General features: G+C 44.2%; 18 non-coding genes and 4 pseudogenes across 18 annotated transcripts; all 22 read left to right on the top strand.

Annotated features, from left to right (window-relative positions):
• Positions 1-103: 103 nt before the first annotated feature.
• On the top strand, positions 104-223 carry LOC140869625 (5S ribosomal RNA; annotated as a pseudogene).
• A 390-nt stretch (positions 224-613) lies between these two features.
• LOC140869695 (5S ribosomal RNA) lies at positions 614-732 on the top strand (annotated as a pseudogene).
• Positions 733-1,132: 400 nt separating this feature from the next.
• Positions 1,133-1,251, top strand: LOC140869230 (5S ribosomal RNA). The gene has a single exon (XR_012146615.1). It is a non-coding gene; the product is annotated as a 5S ribosomal RNA (ribosomal RNA).
• Positions 1,252-1,621: 370 nt separating this feature from the next.
• On the top strand, positions 1,622-1,740 carry LOC140868199 (5S ribosomal RNA). The gene has a single exon (XR_012145625.1). It is a non-coding gene; the product is annotated as a 5S ribosomal RNA (ribosomal RNA).
• A 397-nt stretch (positions 1,741-2,137) lies between these two features.
• On the top strand, positions 2,138-2,256 carry LOC140868262 (5S ribosomal RNA). Its single transcript, XR_012145688.1, has one exon. It is a non-coding gene; the product is annotated as a 5S ribosomal RNA (ribosomal RNA).
• Positions 2,257-2,653: 397 nt separating this feature from the next.
• LOC140868653 (5S ribosomal RNA) lies at positions 2,654-2,772 on the top strand. The gene has a single exon (XR_012146060.1). It is a non-coding gene; the product is annotated as a 5S ribosomal RNA (ribosomal RNA).
• Positions 2,773-3,172: 400 nt separating this feature from the next.
• Positions 3,173-3,291, top strand: LOC140869624 (5S ribosomal RNA; annotated as a pseudogene).
• Positions 3,292-3,691: 400 nt separating this feature from the next.
• LOC140869496 (5S ribosomal RNA) lies at positions 3,692-3,810 on the top strand (annotated as a pseudogene).
• Positions 3,811-4,210: 400 nt separating this feature from the next.
• On the top strand, positions 4,211-4,329 carry LOC140868031 (5S ribosomal RNA). Its single transcript, XR_012145468.1, has one exon. It is a non-coding gene; the product is annotated as a 5S ribosomal RNA (ribosomal RNA).
• A 399-nt stretch (positions 4,330-4,728) lies between these two features.
• On the top strand, positions 4,729-4,847 carry LOC140870448 (5S ribosomal RNA). Its single transcript, XR_012147409.1, has one exon. It is a non-coding gene; the product is annotated as a 5S ribosomal RNA (ribosomal RNA).
• A 401-nt stretch (positions 4,848-5,248) lies between these two features.
• LOC140868670 (5S ribosomal RNA) lies at positions 5,249-5,367 on the top strand. Its single transcript, XR_012146077.1, has one exon. It is a non-coding gene; the product is annotated as a 5S ribosomal RNA (ribosomal RNA).
• A 400-nt stretch (positions 5,368-5,767) lies between these two features.
• LOC140869055 (5S ribosomal RNA) lies at positions 5,768-5,886 on the top strand. The gene has a single exon (XR_012146448.1). It is a non-coding gene; the product is annotated as a 5S ribosomal RNA (ribosomal RNA).
• A 400-nt stretch (positions 5,887-6,286) lies between these two features.
• Positions 6,287-6,405, top strand: LOC140868024 (5S ribosomal RNA). Its single transcript, XR_012145461.1, has one exon. It is a non-coding gene; the product is annotated as a 5S ribosomal RNA (ribosomal RNA).
• Positions 6,406-6,796: 391 nt separating this feature from the next.
• On the top strand, positions 6,797-6,915 carry LOC140868935 (5S ribosomal RNA). Its single transcript, XR_012146332.1, has one exon. It is a non-coding gene; the product is annotated as a 5S ribosomal RNA (ribosomal RNA).
• Positions 6,916-7,315: 400 nt separating this feature from the next.
• On the top strand, positions 7,316-7,434 carry LOC140868831 (5S ribosomal RNA). Its single transcript, XR_012146232.1, has one exon. It is a non-coding gene; the product is annotated as a 5S ribosomal RNA (ribosomal RNA).
• Positions 7,435-7,835: 401 nt separating this feature from the next.
• Positions 7,836-7,954, top strand: LOC140868067 (5S ribosomal RNA). The gene has a single exon (XR_012145502.1). It is a non-coding gene; the product is annotated as a 5S ribosomal RNA (ribosomal RNA).
• Positions 7,955-8,354: 400 nt separating this feature from the next.
• On the top strand, positions 8,355-8,473 carry LOC140868275 (5S ribosomal RNA). The gene has a single exon (XR_012145700.1). It is a non-coding gene; the product is annotated as a 5S ribosomal RNA (ribosomal RNA).
• Positions 8,474-9,054: 581 nt separating this feature from the next.
• On the top strand, positions 9,055-9,173 carry LOC140868687 (5S ribosomal RNA). The gene has a single exon (XR_012146093.1). It is a non-coding gene; the product is annotated as a 5S ribosomal RNA (ribosomal RNA).
• Positions 9,174-9,513: 340 nt separating this feature from the next.
• LOC140868404 (5S ribosomal RNA) lies at positions 9,514-9,632 on the top strand. Its single transcript, XR_012145823.1, has one exon. It is a non-coding gene; the product is annotated as a 5S ribosomal RNA (ribosomal RNA).
• A 400-nt stretch (positions 9,633-10,032) lies between these two features.
• On the top strand, positions 10,033-10,151 carry LOC140870502 (5S ribosomal RNA). The gene has a single exon (XR_012147460.1). It is a non-coding gene; the product is annotated as a 5S ribosomal RNA (ribosomal RNA).
• A 746-nt stretch (positions 10,152-10,897) lies between these two features.
• LOC140868545 (5S ribosomal RNA) lies at positions 10,898-11,016 on the top strand. Its single transcript, XR_012145958.1, has one exon. It is a non-coding gene; the product is annotated as a 5S ribosomal RNA (ribosomal RNA).
• Positions 11,017-11,416: 400 nt separating this feature from the next.
• LOC140869313 (5S ribosomal RNA) lies at positions 11,417-11,535 on the top strand. Its single transcript, XR_012146692.1, has one exon. It is a non-coding gene; the product is annotated as a 5S ribosomal RNA (ribosomal RNA).
• Positions 11,536-16,115: the final 4,580 nt, after the last annotated feature.

The raw sequence follows: 16,115 nt of genomic DNA, 5'->3' as shown, positions 1-16,115 counted from the left end.
TATAACTCCAGCCGATTGAAAATTATGTTTGTTTGAAAGTGCAGTGCCTGTTCCTCCGATCCGCAATTCGAGAAACAAAACAATAAAGAATTCATTCACCGTTGGGTTCTATCATACCAGCTCTAATGCACCGGATCCCATCAGAAATCCACAGCTAAGCTTGCTTGGGCGAGAGCAGTACTAGGATGGGTGACCCCCCTGGGAAGTCCTCGTGTTGCACCCCTTTTTCATTAATTTCTTTTTTTCTTACTCGTACTTCTTGTTCTTACGATTCCTCACCGTCCTATTTCCGACTCTTTCAGTCCAATCCGTGGATAGAAAAGAAGCAATACACCGAGATGAACGTGCAATTTGGGTGACGCGGGCCGCTTCGGTGGGTCCCAGCACGCCCTACGGGAAAAATGCCCCGAAAGACCATCTTCGGTTTGGAATTTGAGTTTCTCCGTCTCTTAGACCGAGATGCGAGCTGTAGGTATAGAGTGGAGCTTCGCATGAGCAGGCTGAAGCTCCCATAACTCTCAACCGATCGAAAGTTATGTTCATTTGAAAGTCTACGCCTGTTCCTCCGATCTTCAATTCGAGAGACTAAACAATAAAGAATTCATTCACTTTTGGGTGCAATCATACCAACACTAATGCATCGAATCCCATCAGAACTCCATTGTTTAGCGTTCTTGGGCGAGAGCAGTACTAATATGGGTGACCCCCTGGGAAGTCCTCGTGTTGCACCCCTTTTTCATTAATTTCTTTTTTTCTTACTCGTACTTCTTGTTCTTCCGATTCCTTGCCGTCCTATTTCCGACTCTTTCAGTCCAATCCGCGCATAAAAAAGATGCAATAGACTGAAACACACGACGTAAACGTGCGATCTGGGTGACGCGGGCCGCTTTGGTGGGTCTCAGCGCGCCCTACGGGAAAAACTCCCCGAAAGACCATCTTCGGGTTGGAATTTGAGTGTCTACATCTCTTAGACCGAGATGCGCGCTGTAGGTATAGAGAGGAGCTTCGCGTGAGCATGTTGAAGCTCCCGTAACTTTCAGCCGATTGAAAATTATGTTCGTTTGAAAGTGCAGCACATGTTCCTTCGATCCGCAATTCGAGAAAAAAATCAATAAAGAATTCATTCATTTTTGGGTGCTATCATACCAGCACTAATGCACCAGATCCCATCAAAACTTCGCAGTTAAGCGTGCTTGGGCGAGAGCAGTACTAGGATGGGTGACCCCCTGTGAAGTCCTCGTGTTGAACCCCTTTTTCATTAATTTCTTTTTTTTTTACTCGTACTTCTTGTTCTTCCGATTCCTCGTCGTCCTATTTTCAACTCTTTCAGTACAATCCGCGGATATAAAATATTCAATACACTGAATCACATGATGTGAACGTGCGATCTGGGTGACGCGGGCCATTTTGGTGGGTCCCAGCGCGTCCTAGGGGAAAAACTCCCCGAAAGTCCATCTTCGGGTTGGAATTTGAGCATCTTCGTCTCTTAGACCAAGATACGCGCTGTAGGTATAGAGAGGAGTTTCGCATGAGCAGGCTGAAGCTCCCATATCTCTCAGCCAATCGAAAGTTATGTCCGTTTGAAAGTGCAACGCCTGTTCCTCCGAATTCATTCACTTTTGGGTGCTATCATACCAGTACTAATGCACCGGATCCCATCAAAACTCCGCAGTTAAGCGTGCTTGGGCGAGAGTAGTACTAGGATGGGTGTCCCCCTGAGAAGTCCTCGTGTTGCACCCGTTTTTCATTAATTTTTATTTTCTTACTCGTACTTCTTGTTCGTCCGATTCTCGTCATCTTTTTTCCGACTCTTTCAGTCCAATCAGCGGATAGAAAAGATGCAATACACTGAATCACACGACGTGAACGTGCGATCTGGGTGACGCGGGCCGCTTCGATGGGTCCCAGCGCACCCTACAAGAAAAAAGCCCAGAAAGACCATCTTCGGATTGGAATTTGAGAGTCTCTGTCTCCTAGCACGAGATGCGCGCTGTAGGTATCAAGAGGAGCTTCGCGTGAGCAGGCTGAAGCTCCCGTAACTCTCAGCCGATCGAAAGTTATGTCCGTTTGAAAGTGCAGCGCCTGTTTCTCCGATCCGCAATTCGAGAGACAATACAATAAAAATTCATTCACTGTAGGGTGCGATCATACCAGCACTAATGCACCGGATCCCATCAGAATTCCGAAGTTAAGCGTGCTTGGGCGAGAGAAATACTAGGATGGGTGACCCCTTTGGAAGTCCTTGTGTTGCAGCCCTTTTTCATTTAATTCTTTTTTTTTACTCTTCCTTCTTGTTCTTCCGATTCCTCGCTGTCCTATTTCCGACTTTTTTAGTCCAATCCGTGGATAGAAAAAATGCAATAGACTGAATCACAGGACTTGAACGTGCGATCTGGGTGACGCGGGCCACTTCAAGGGGTCCCAGCGTGCCCTACGGGAAAAATTCCCCGAAGACCATCTTTGGGTTGGAATTTGAGAGTCTCCGTCTCTTAAACGAGATGCGCGCTGTAGGTGTCGAGAGGAGCTTCGCGTGAGAAGGCTGAAGCTCCCGTAATTCTCAGCAGATCGAAAGTTATGTCCATTTGAAACTGCAGCTCATGTTCCTCCGATCCGCAATTCGAGAGACAAAACAATAAAGAATTCATTCACTATTGGGTGCGATCATACGAGCACTAATGCACCGGATCCCAGCAGAACTTCGAAGTTAAGCGTGCTTGGGCGAGAGCAGTACTAGGATGGGTTACCCCCTGGGAAATTCTCGTGTTGCACCACTTTTTCATTAATTTCCTTTTTTCGTACTCATACTTCTTGTTCTTTCGATTCATCGCCGTCCTATTTCCGAATCTTTCAGTCCAATCCGCGGATAGAAAAGATGCAATAGACTGAATCATACGATGTGAATGTGCGATCTGGGTGACGCAGGCCGCTTCGGTGGGTCACAGCACGACATACGGGAAAAATGCCCCGAAAGACCATCTCCGTTTTGGAATTTAATCGTCTCCGTCTCTTTAACCGAGATACGCACTATAGGTATCGAGTGGAGCTTCGCGTGAGCAGGCTGAAACTCCAGTAACTCTCAGCCGATCGAAAGTTATGTCCATTTGAAACTGCAGCTCCTGTTCCTCTGATCCGCAATTCGAGAGACAAAAAAATAAAGAATTCATTCACTGTTGGGTGCGATCATACCAGCACTAATGCACCGGATCCCATCAGAATACCAAAGTTATGCGTGCTTGTGCAAGAGCAGTACTAGGATGGATGATCCCCTGGGAAGTCCTCGTGTTGCACCCCTTTTTTCATTAATTTCTTTTTTTCTTACTCGTACTTCTTGTTCTTTCGATTCTCGCCGCCCTATTTCCGACTCTTTCAGTCCAATCCGCGGATAGAAAAGATGCAATAGATTGAATCATACGATGTGAACGTGCGATCTGGGTGACGCGGGCCAGTTCGGTGGGTCCCAGCGCGACCTACGGGAAAAATGCCCCGAAAGATCATCTCCATTTTGGAATTTGAGCGTCTCCGTCTCTTTAACCGAGATACGCACTATAGATATCGAGTGGATCTTCGCGTGAGCAGGCTGAAGCTCCAGTAACTCTCAGCCGATTGAAAGTTATGTCCGTTTGAAACTGCAGCTCCTGTTCCTCCGATCCGCAATTCGAGAGACAAAAAAATAAAGAATTCATTCACTGTTGGGTGCGATCATACCAGCACTAATTCATCGGATCCCATCAGAACTCTGAAGTTATGCATGCTTAGGCAAGAGCAGTACTAGGATGGGTGACCCCCTGGAAAGTCCTCGTGTTGCACCCCTTTTTTTATTAGTTTTTTTTTTCTTACTCTTACATCTTGTTCTTCCGATTCCTCTATGTCCTATTTCCGACTCTTTCAGTCCAATCCACGGATAGAAAAGTTGCAATAGACTGAATCACACGACGTGAATGTAAGATCTGGGTGACGTGGGCCACTTCGGTGGGTCCCAGCGTGCCCTACTGGAAATATGCCCCCAAAGGCCATCTCTGGGTTTGAATTTGAGCTTCTCCGTCTCTTAGACCGAGATACGCGCTGTAGGTATCGAGAAGAGCTTCGCGTGAGTAGGCTGAAGCTCCCGTAACTATCAGCAGATCGAAAGTTATGTCCGTTTGAAACTGCAACTCCTGTTCCTCTGATCCGCAATTCGAGAGACAAAACAATAAAGAATTCATTCACTATTGGGTACGATCATACCAGCACTAATGCACCGGATCCCATTAGAACTCCGAAATTAAGCGTGCTTGGGCGAGAGCAGTACTAGGATGGGTGATCCCCTGGGAAGTCCTCGTGTTGCACCCCTTTTTCATTAATTTCTTTTTTTCTTACTCGTAATTCTTGTTTTTCCGATTCCTCGCCGTCCTATTTCCGACTCTTTCAGTCCAATCTGCTGATAGAAAAGATGCAATAGACTTAATCACACGACGTGAACGTGCGATCTGGGTGACGCGGGCCGCTTCGATGGGTCCCAGCGCGCCCTACGGGAAAAATGCCCCGAAAGACCATCCCCGGGTTGTAATTTGAGCGTCTCCGTCTCTTAGACCGAGATACTTGCTGTAGGTATCGAGAGGAGCTTCGCGTGAGCAGGCTGAAGCTCCCGTAATTCTTAGCCAATAGAAAGTTATGTCCGTTTGAAACTGCAGCTCCTGTTCCTCCGATCCGCAATTCGAGAGAAAAACAATAAAGAATTCATTCACTGTTGGGTGCAATCATACCAGCACTAATGCAACGGATCCCATCAGAACTCCGAAGTTATGCGTGCTTGGGCAAGAGTAGTACTAGGATGGGTGACCCCCTGGGAAGTCCTCGTGTTGCACCCCTTTTTTTATTATTTTCTTTTTTTCTTACTCGTACATCTTGTTCTTCTGATTCCTCTCTATCCTATTTCCGACTCTTTCAGTCCAACCCGCGGATAGAAAAGATGCAATAGACTGAATCACAGGACGTGAACATGCGATCTGGTTGACGCGGGCCACTTCGGTGGGTCCCAGCGCGCCCTACGGGAAAAATGCCCCCAAAGACAATCTCTGGGTTTGAATTTGAGCTTCTCCGTCTCTTAGACCGAGATACGCACTGTAGGTATCAAGAAGAGCTTCGCGTGAGCAAGCTAAAGCTCCCGTAACTCTCAGCAGATCAAAAGTTATGTCCGTTTGAAACTGCAGCTCCTGTTCCCCCGATCCGCAATTCGAGAGACAAAACAATAAAGAATTCATTCACTGTTGGGTGCGATCATACTAGCACTAATGCACCGAATCCCATCAGAACTCCGAAGTGAAGCGTGCCTGGGGGAGAGCAGTACTAGGATGGGTGACCCCCCGGGAATTCCTCGTGTTGCACCCCATTTTTCATTAATTTCTTTTATCTTACTCGTATTTCTTGTTTTTCCGATTCCTCGCCGTCCTATTTCCGACTCTTTCAGTCCAATCCGCGGATAGAAAAGATGCAATAGACCGAATCACAGGACGTGAACGTGCGATCTGGGTGACGCGAGCCACTTCGGTGGGCCCCAACGCGCCCTACGAGAAAAATGCCCTCAAAGACAATCTCTGGGTTTGAATTTGAGCTTCTCTGTCTCTTAGACCGAGATACGCGTTGTAGGTATCGAGAAGAGCTTCGCGTGAGCAAGCTGAAGCTCCCGTAACTCTCAGCAGATCGAAAGTTATGTCTGTTTGAAACTGCAGCTTCTGTTCCTCCGATCCGCAATTCGAGAGACAAAACAATAAAGAATTCATTCACCGTTGGGTGTGATCATACCAGCACTAATGCACCGGATCCCATCAGAACTCCAAAGTTAAGCTTGCTTGGGCGAGAGCAATACTAGGATGGGTGACCTCCTGGAAAGTCCTAGTTTTGCACCCCTTTTTCATTAATTTCTTTTTTTCTTACTCGTACTTCTTGTTTTTCCGATTCCTCTCCGTCCTATTTCCGAATCTTTCAGTCCAATCCGCGGATAGAAAAGATGCAATAGACTTAATCACACGACGTGAACGTGCGATCTAGGTGACGCGGGCTGCTTTGATGGGTTCTCGCGCGCCCTACTAGAAAAACGCCACGAAAGACCATCTCCGGGTTGTAATTTGAGTGTCTCCGTCTCTAAGAACGAGATACTTGCTGTAGGTATCGAGAGGAGCTTCACGTGAGCAGACTGAAGCTTTCATAACTCTTAGCCGATCGAAAGTTATGTCCATTTGAAACTGCAGTTCCTGTTCCTCCGATCCGCAATTCGAGAGACAAAACAATAAAGAATTCATTCACTTTTGGGTGCGATCATACCAGCACTAATGCACCGGATTCCATTAAAACTCCGAAGTTAAGCGTGCTTGGGCGAGAGGAGTTCTAGGATGGGTGACCCCTTGGGAAGTCCTCGTGATGCACCCCTTTTTTCATTAATTTCTTTTTTTCTTACTCGTACTTCTTGTTCTTTTGATTCCTCGCCGTCCTATTTCCGACTCTTTCAGTCCAATCTGCAGATAGAAAAGATGCAATAAACTGAATCATACGATGTGAACGTGGGTGACGCGGGCCGCTTCGGTGGGTCCCAGCACATACGGGAAAAATGCCATTAATGACCATCTCCGTTTTGGAATTTGAGCGTCTCCGTCTCTTTAACCGATATACGCACTAAAGGTATCGAGTGGAGCTTCGCGTGAGCAGGCTGAAACTCTAATAACTCTCAGCCGATCAAAAGTTATGTCCGTTTGAAACTGCAGCTCCTGTTCCTCTGATCCGCAATTCGAGAGAAAAAAAAATAATGAATTCATTCACTGTTGGGTGCGATCATACCAGCACTAATGCACCAGATCCCATAAGAACTCCGAAGTTATGCGTGCTTGGGAAAGAGCAGTACTAGGATGGGTGACCCTCTGGGAAGTCCTCGTGTTGCACCCTTTTTTTTATTAGTTTCTTTTTTTCTTACTCGTACATCTTGTTCTTCCGATTCCTCTCCGTCCTATTTCCGACTCTTTCAGTCCAATCCGCGGATAGAAAAGATGCAATAGACTGAATCACACAACGTGAACGTGTGATCTGGGTGACACGGGCCACTTCGGTGGGTCCCAGCGCGCCCTACGGGAAAAATGCCCCCAAAGACCATCTCCGGGTTTGAATTTGAGCTTCTCCGTCTCTTAGACCGAGATATGCGCTGTAGGTATCGAGAAGAGCTTCGTGTGAGCAGGCTGAAGCTCCCGTAACTCTCAGCAGATCGAAAGTTATGTCCGTTTGAAACTGCAGATCCTGTTCCTCTGATCCGCAATTCGAGAGACAAAAAATAAAGAATTCATTCACTGTTGGGTGCGATCATACCAGCACTAATGCATCGGATCCCATCAGAACTCCGAAGTTATGCGTGCTTGGGCAAGACTAGTACTAGGATGAGTGACCCCCTGGGAAGTCCTCGTGTTGCACCACTTTTTTTATTAGTTTCTTTTTTTTTCTTACTCGTACATCTTGTTCTTCCGATTCCTCTCCGTCTTATTTCCGACTCTATCAGTCCAATTCGCGGATAGAAAATATGCAATAGACTGAATCACAGGACGTGAACGTGCGATCTGGGTTACGCGTTCCATTTTGTTGGGTCCCAGCGCGCCCTACAGAACAATGCGCCCAAAGACAATCTCCGGGTTTGAATTTGAGCTTCTCCATCTCTAAGACCGAGATACGCGCTGTAGGTATCGAGAAGAGCTTCGCATGAGCAAGCTGAAGCTCCCGTAACTCTCAGCAGATCAAAAGTTATGTCCGTTTGAAACTGCAGCTCCTGTTCCTCCGATCCGCAATTCGAGAGACAAAACAATAAAGAATTCATTACTGTTGGGTGCTATCATACCAGCACTAATGCACTGGATCCCATCAGAACTCCGACGTTAATCGTGCTTGGGCGAGAGTAGTTCCAGGATGGGTGACCTCCTGGGAAGTCCTCGTGTTGCACCCCTTTTTCATTAATTTCTTTTTTTCTTACTCGTACTTCTTGTTTTTCCGATTCCTCGCTGTCCTATTTCCGACTCTTTCGGTCCAATCCGCAGATAGAAAAGATGCAATAGAATTAATCACACGACGTGAAAGTGCGATCTAGGTGATGCGGGCCGCTTCGGTGGGTCCCAGCGCGCCCTACGGGAAAAACGCCACGAAAGACCATCTTCGGGTTGTAATTTGAGCGTCTCCGTCTCTAAGACCGAGATACTTGCTGTAGGTATCGAGAGGAGCTTCGCGTGAGCAGGCTGAAACTCCCGTAACTCTTAGCCGATCGAAAGTTATGTCCGTTTGAAACTGCAGCTCCTGTTCCTCCGATCCGCAATTCGAGAGACAAAACAATAAAGAATTCATTCACTGTTGGGTGCGATCATACCAGCACTAATGCACCGGATCCCATCAGAACTCCGAAGTCAAGTGTGCTTGGGCGAGACCAGTACTAGGATGGGTGACCCCTTGGAAAGTCCTCGTTTTGCACTTCTTTTTTCATTAATTTCTTTTTTTTTACTCGTACTTCTTGTTCTTTCGATTCCTCGCCGTCCTATTTCTGACTCTTTCAGTCCAATCCGCGGATAGAGAAGATGCAATACACTGAATCATACGATGTGAACGTGCGATCTGGGAGACGCGGGCCGCTTCGATGGGTCCCAGCACAACATATGGGAAAAATGCCCCAAAAGACCATCTCCATTTTGGAATTTGAGCATCTCCGTATCTTTAACCGATATACGCACTATAGGTATCGAGTGGAGCTTCGCGTGAGCAGGCTGAAGCTCCAGTAACTCTCAGGCGATCGAAAGTTATGTCCGTTTGAAACTGCAGCTCCTGTTCCTCTGATCCGCAATTTGAGAGACAAAAAAATAAAGAATTTCCTCTGAATATGAGCTTCTCCGTCTCTTAGACCGAGATACGTGCTGTAGGTATCGAGAAGAGCTTCGCATGAGCATGCTGAAGCTCCCGTAACTCTCAGCAGATCGAAAGTTATGTCGGTTTGAAACTGCAGATCCTGTTCCTCCGATCCGCAATTCGAGAGACAAAAAAATAAAGAATTCATTCATCGTTGGGTGCGATAATACCAGCACTAATGTACCAGATCCCATCAGAACTCCGAAGTTATGCGTGCTTGGGCAAGACTTGTACTAGGATGGGTGACCCCCTGGGAAGTCCCCGTGTTGCACCCCTTTTTTTATTAGTTTTTTTTTCTTACTCGTACATCTTATTCTTCCGATTCCTCTGCGTCTTATTTCCGACTCTTTCAGTCCAATCCGCGGATAGAAAAGATGCAATAGACTAAATCACAGGACGTGAACGTGCGATCTGGGTTACGCGGGCCACTTCGGTGGGTCCCAGCGCACCCAACAGGAACAATACGCGCTGTAGGTATCAAGAAGAGTTTCGCGTGAGCAAGCTGAAGCTCCCGTAACTTTTAGCAGATCGAAATTTATGTCCGTTTGAAACTGCAGCTCCTGTTCCTCCTATCCGCAATTCGAGAGACAAAACAATAAAGAATTTGTTACTGTTGGTTGCGATCATACCAGCACTAATGCACTGGATCCCTTTAGAACTCCGAATTTAAGCGTGCTTGGGCGAGAGTATTACCAGGATGGGTGACCTCCTGGGAAGTCCTCGTGTTGCACCCCTTTTTCATTAATTTCTTTTTTTCTTACTCGTACTTCTTGTTTTTCCGATTCCTCGCCGTCCTATTTTCGAATCTTTCAGTCCAATCCGCGGATAGAAAAGATGCAATAGACTTAATCACACGACGTGAACGTGCGATCTAGGTGACGCGGGCCGCTTCGGTGGGTCCCAGCGCGCCCTACGGGAAAAATGCCACGAAAGACCATCTTCGGGTTGTAATTTGAGCGTCTCCATCTCTAAGTCCGAGATACTTGCTGTAGGTATCGAGAGGAGCTTCACGTGAGCAGGCTGAAGCTCCCGTAACTCTTTGCTGATCGAAAGTTATGTCTATTTGAAACTGCAACTCCTGTTCCTCCGATCCGCAATTCGAGAGACAAAACAATAAAGAATTCATTCACTGTTGGGTGCGATCATACCAGCATTAATGCACCGGATCCCATCAGAACTCCGAAGTTAAGCTTGCTTGGGCGAGAGCAGTACTAGGATGGGTGACCCCTTAGGAAGTCCTCATGTTGCACCCCTTTTTTCATTAATTTCTTTTTTTCTTACTCGTACTTCTTGTTCTTTCGATTCCTCACCGTCCTATTTCCGACTGTTTCAGTCCAATCCGCGGATAGAAAAGATGCAATACACTGAATCATAAGATGTGAACGTGCGATCTGGGTGACGCGGGCCGCTTCGGTGGGTCCCAGCACGACATATGGGAAAAATGCCCAGAAAGACCATCTCCGTTTTGGAATTTGAGCGTCTCCGTATCTTTAACCGATATACGCACTATAGGTATCGAGTGGAGCTTCGCGTGAGCAGGCTGAAGCTCCAGTAACTCTCAAGCGATCGAAAGTTATGACCGTTTGAAACTGCAGCTCCTTTTTTATTAGTTTCTTTTTTTCTTACTCGTAGTTCTTGGTCTTCCGATTCCTCTCCGTCGTATTTCCGACTCTTTTAGTCCAATCCGCGGATAGAAAAGATGCAATAGACTGAATCACACGACGTGAACGTGCTATTTGGGTGACGCGGGCCACTTCGTTGGGCACCAGCGCGCCCTATGGGAAAAATGCCCCCAAAGACCATCTTCTGGTTTGAATTTGAACTTCTCCGTCTCTTAGACCGAGATACGCGCTGTAGGTATCGAGAAGAGCTTCGCGTGAGAAGGGTGAAGCTCCCGTAACTCTCAGCAGATCGAAAGTTATGTCCGTGTGAAACGGCAGCTCCTGTTCCTTCGATCCGCAATTCGAGAGACAAAACAATAAAGAATTCATTCACTGTTGGGTGCGATCATACCATCACTAATGCACCGGATCCCATCAGAACTCCGAAGTTATGTGTGCTTGGGCAAGAGCAGTACTATGATGGGTGACCCCTTGGGAAGTCCTCGTGTTGCACTCCTTTTTATATTAGTTTTTTTTTTCTTACTCGTACATCTTGTTCTTCCGATTCCTCTCCATCCTATTTCCGACTCTTTCAGTCCAATCCGATGATAGAAAAGATGCAATAGACTGAATCAGACGACGTGAACGTGCGATCTGGGTGACGCAGGCCACTTTGGTGGGTCCCAGCGCGCCCTACGGGAAAAATGCCCCAAAAGACCATCTCCGGGTTTGAATTTGAGCTTCTCCGTCTCTTAGACCGAGATACGTGCTGTAGTTATCGAGAAGAGCTTCGCGTGAGCAGGCTGAAGCTCCCGTAACTCTCAGCAGATCGAAAGTTATGTCCGTTTGAAACTGCAGCTCCTGTTCCTCCAATCCGCAATTCAAGAGACAAAACAATAAAGAATTCATTCAATGTTGGGTGCTATCATATCAGCACTAATGCATCGGATCCCATCAGAACTCCGAAGTTAAGCGTGCTCAGGCAAGAGAAGTACTAGGATAGGTGACCCCCTGGGTAGTCCTCGTGTTGCACCCCTTTTTCATTAATTTCTTTTTTTCTTACTCGTACTTCTTGTTCTTGCGATTCCTCGCCGTCCTATTTCCGACTCTTTCAGTCCAATCCGTGGATAGAAAATATGCAATAGACTTAATGTGAACGTGCAATCTGGGTGACGCGGGCCGCTTCGGTGGGTCCCAGCGCGTCCTAAAAGAGTGGGTGTCCGGTTAGCCAACTTGTGGCTAAGGGCTTTTATGACTCTATGTAAAACAATCTTTATTTTAATATAATTTACACTTTTATAATGGCATTGACTTTATCTTTCTTCATAATGTTATATTATGATATACTATTGTTGTTTTGATAAAGACCTTAAATATACTATAGTGTATAGAAGATGTGGTAGCACATGGGGATGGCTATCATGAAACACATCTTATAGTAACTGTATATTCTAAACTGTTCCTAGTCAATTGAGCCGTCCGCAAATAAGGATAAGGATCGCTCGAGATTGAGACTAGCATTTTCGATGCCGAGTACCACGTTTCATTGGTATGGAACATAGAGATGTTCAAAGCATGCAAATGGATATTCATATGATGAATGATCGAACTACCCTATTCGGACTTTCCAAGTGGTTATCACTTATCGAGTGGATAAAGTCCGCGGTTTTGGTTGTACACCATTAGTCCTTATTACTTGAAACATCATTGAGACTCTATATGCTAGTACTGTACTTTGACTCGTTTACCGACTTTATTGGGGTCATCAAGTGTCGGGATTGGGTACAGTTACGACACATATAGGAGTCGATGCTTTGTTGTCAAGGATTCATCACATACTTGCGAGTGTGGATATCCTATGCGATCTGAGGAGATATTAGTGTGACGAATCTCTGGCCAGAGTACATGATGTGTTTTAGGTTAATGGGTTATCCTAGTAACATATGCGATGTCACTAATAGATCTCCAAGATGTTATGCATAGTTACGAATCTCGAACGACTCTCGATATACCAATGGTTGTTGATTAGATTGGGATATTTGGATGAAGGGACCGTACTGTACGCTAACCAAAATCTACTGGTTCTTGCAGGCACTATCAGTAATACCTAGGGAATCATGGGGCAATGTTGCTAGGCGCTCTTACCATGATTCGATGGGTAAGTCGGAAATTGTTGTTCCGAGTCACAAGGAGTTGTGAGCCCACGGCTAGCTGTATTCCTGAACCATTGAGGGTTACACAAGTAATGGATTACTAAAATCCCGTAGAGATAGTTAAATTTAAAGAGTTAAATTTAATGAAAGAGAAGTTGGACTTCTTAACTAAAGGGAGTGGGATTTCCTAAAATGACATAGGGATGGGCATTTTTGGAAATCACTGAATTCGGATTCAAAAAAATTATCTTGACTCTAAAAGATGCAGAAATGGTTTTTGTGCACATTGGTAAAATCAGTTTATCAATCGGAGTCATGATGAATTTTATATTAATTTCTATAACAACGGGCTTGGCTTGTTGGGCTTAAGTTATGGATTGTGGGCTTTAAGGAGTTAGAGTCCTGATATAATTATAACTAGAAATTATCTATAAATATATGTGCAGTGTTCGAAAATTACATGCAAATCATTATTAGAATTTTCGAAAACACTATAAAATATTTCAAGAGGATTTTCGAAATCTTCTGTCCCTTTTCGGAGAAAATTCAGTCTTGTGATTTTTGTGAAAAATTACAAATTTGAATTAACAGATCATATCTGTTTATTCTCTACGCAAACTTCTGATTGATTTCTAGTGCAGTCAATCAGAGGGTTTTGTTTTCTATTCGTGGACCTGATTGAAGAAACGTTCGTTCATCAGTTCCAAGGATATACAACAAGAGCAGATTAAATTCTGTTGGTGTCCATAATCTCGCTTCGAGATTTTAAGGTAAAATATTTAATAGTGATTATTTGTTTTACTTACACAAATTTAATCGTAAAGTTTTGATACCCAGATATGGAATCGTTCCATATTAATAAAAATAAATTTTTAAACTTCCGCTGCACCGGGTATCAATTCTAATTGATCTGAACACAGTTTTCCAACAGTGGTATCAGAGACAGGTTGCTCAGATCAAACGATTAAATTAATCGATTGTACAAAATTTTTAAGCCTCGGTTTTTGAAACAAAACAAATATTTTAAAATCAAAATTTTGACGAGCAAAACACGGGCAGCGATCGTCGCTGCCCAATGGGATCACGAGGCATCGGATCGAATTGTTCGAGTCCGAAATTTTTAAAATCGAAAATTATTTTTGATTAGATCACGAGGCATCGGATCGAATTGTTCGAGTCCGAAATTTTTAAAATAGATATTTGGATAAATTTGAATTTTTGGAAAATTTATAAATATTATCCGTTAAATTAGATTTTATAAAATTAATTATTTTGGTACAATTGATGATAAGATATGATCTTATGGATGAATAAGATAAAATATGATTTTATCTTTTAATTATGATGTCATTGCATGTTTATCCAATTATTTTAATTATTGAATTAATTATTGGATAAAAGGATGATCGATTGCCATGACCAATGTTTTAGGTGTATGTTAGGTGATTTACATTTGTCTTATTGTTGTTGGTGTTTATTAATGGGCTTGGTTTATAGCCCAATATGATTGTCATATGTAATAAAAGTGGGCCTGGTTTATGGCCCGTTCCCACCCCTAAAATGTATCCCATATTTGTCATCGAAATTTATTGTAAATTTATTAGACTTAGTGGGAGACAAAGATTTGAAGAAATGGTGGGCCTAGCAGACAATGAAGACCGAAGAAATGTAAATTGGAAGCACAATGTAATAGGATTGCATTGCATACTTACATATCACCTAGGATTGGACTTAGACTCGTGATTGGCAACCACGGGTCGATTAGTTAATGGAATCGATCATCCTTAAATAATATATGATATTATTGATGTATGCATGTTTAGACAAAATTGTATGAATCCCGCAAGCATACATAAATTGCATGATGAGACAAATTTTCAAAATTAAAAATCCCTCATTTTAAATATGATTTAAAATTGATAACAAGATTAATAAAAAGGGAATTTAAATATTGTTTAAATATTCCTACCTTCCATCAACGATCAATGTATGAGATGCTACCCGTGGATACGGTCCGGCTCATATTATTGGGGGGGCCCGTTCGTCGGAAAGCTGTACATTGGATCGACACATGTTGTAAGTTGGGTGGAACTCCCATGGGATTGGCTCATATTATTGGGGGATCCACATGGCGACCGTCCATCACAACTTAATATTGATGGGTTATCTTGACATGTCACAATAAACGACGTCATATTATTGGGCCCTTATTGGACATGAGGTAAAAACATGGGGGTTACTTTGGAAGTAATTGGGCTCTACCTTTTGAAAATTATGGTTGGCTGATATTATTCGGGATCATGATTTGTCAATTGGACTCCATGTTCTCACTAAGAAAAACAGTTTCCCGTTTTCACTAGAGGGTAGTGAAATCGTTAAAATAGTGGGAGTGTAATTCATAAAATAAAATTCGCCATATTTTATGTCTTAGTAAATTAATTAAACAAATCACTGATTATTGTCTGTTTCCTCTTCAGTATTATATTACGATGTATCCACGCAATCCACTGTTTTCAATTCTCGAACAAAACAAATTGACTGGCGCAAACTATACGGAATGGTTCCGTAAGTTGAAAATTATTTTTACTTCGGAAAAAGCTTTCTACGTGTTAGAGAAGCCGCCTCTGAAGGAAGCCCCGGCTAATACAAGTCCGGAAGAGTTGGCCAAACTTGATTTATGGTGGGACCATGATATCAAGGCCAAATTCTACATGCAGGCTTTGATGTCTGATGAGCTTCAAAGGAGATTCGAGGATGCCGTGAATGCTGCTGACATTCACAAGAACCTCAAGGAACTCTTTGGAGCTCAGTCAAGGTCGGAGAGGTATGCCACCGTCAGAGAGCTCATGACGAGCCGCATGCGAGATGGGACTTCGGTCCGTGAGCATGGGGTGCACATGATTGGGCTCATTGAAAAGTTGGTAACACTCGACTTGACTTTGGAGCATGAACTTAGCGCGGACTTGTTGCTTCTATCACTTCCTTCATCGTTTGACGGTTTTGTGATGAACTTCAATATGAACAAGATAGAGGCCACCCTTGAAGAGATGGTCAATATGCTTGTCACATATGAAGCCACACTAAAGAAGGATAAACCGGTACTCTTGGTTGGATCCTCTTCTAACTCTAAGAAAGGACCAAGTGGAAAGGGTAAGAAACGTTCTGCCCCGCCCAAGAAGATTGTACCAAATAAGAAGGGAAAGGCCAAGGCTTCAATTGGAATAAAAGATGAAAACGTTTGCCATTACTGCAAGAAACCCGGTCATTGGAAACGTAACTGCAAGGAATACCTCGAACAGTTGCGAACTGCAAAGGGTATGTTTTATATTGAAATAAATGTTTCTCTTAATAGTTCTTCTTGGGTATTGGATACCGGATGTGGATCTCACATCTGCAATGATTTGCAGGTGATGACAAGAATTCGTAAGCTAAGGATGGGTGAGACCCAGCTAAGGCTCGGGAA

Source organism: Henckelia pumila, chromosome 4, assembly GCF_033568475.1.
Source record: "Henckelia pumila isolate YLH828 chromosome 4, ASM3356847v2, whole genome shotgun sequence".
NCBI lineage: Eukaryota > Viridiplantae > Streptophyta > Magnoliopsida > Lamiales > Gesneriaceae > Henckelia > Henckelia pumila.
This window is presented reverse-complemented; position numbering and strand designations above follow the sequence as displayed.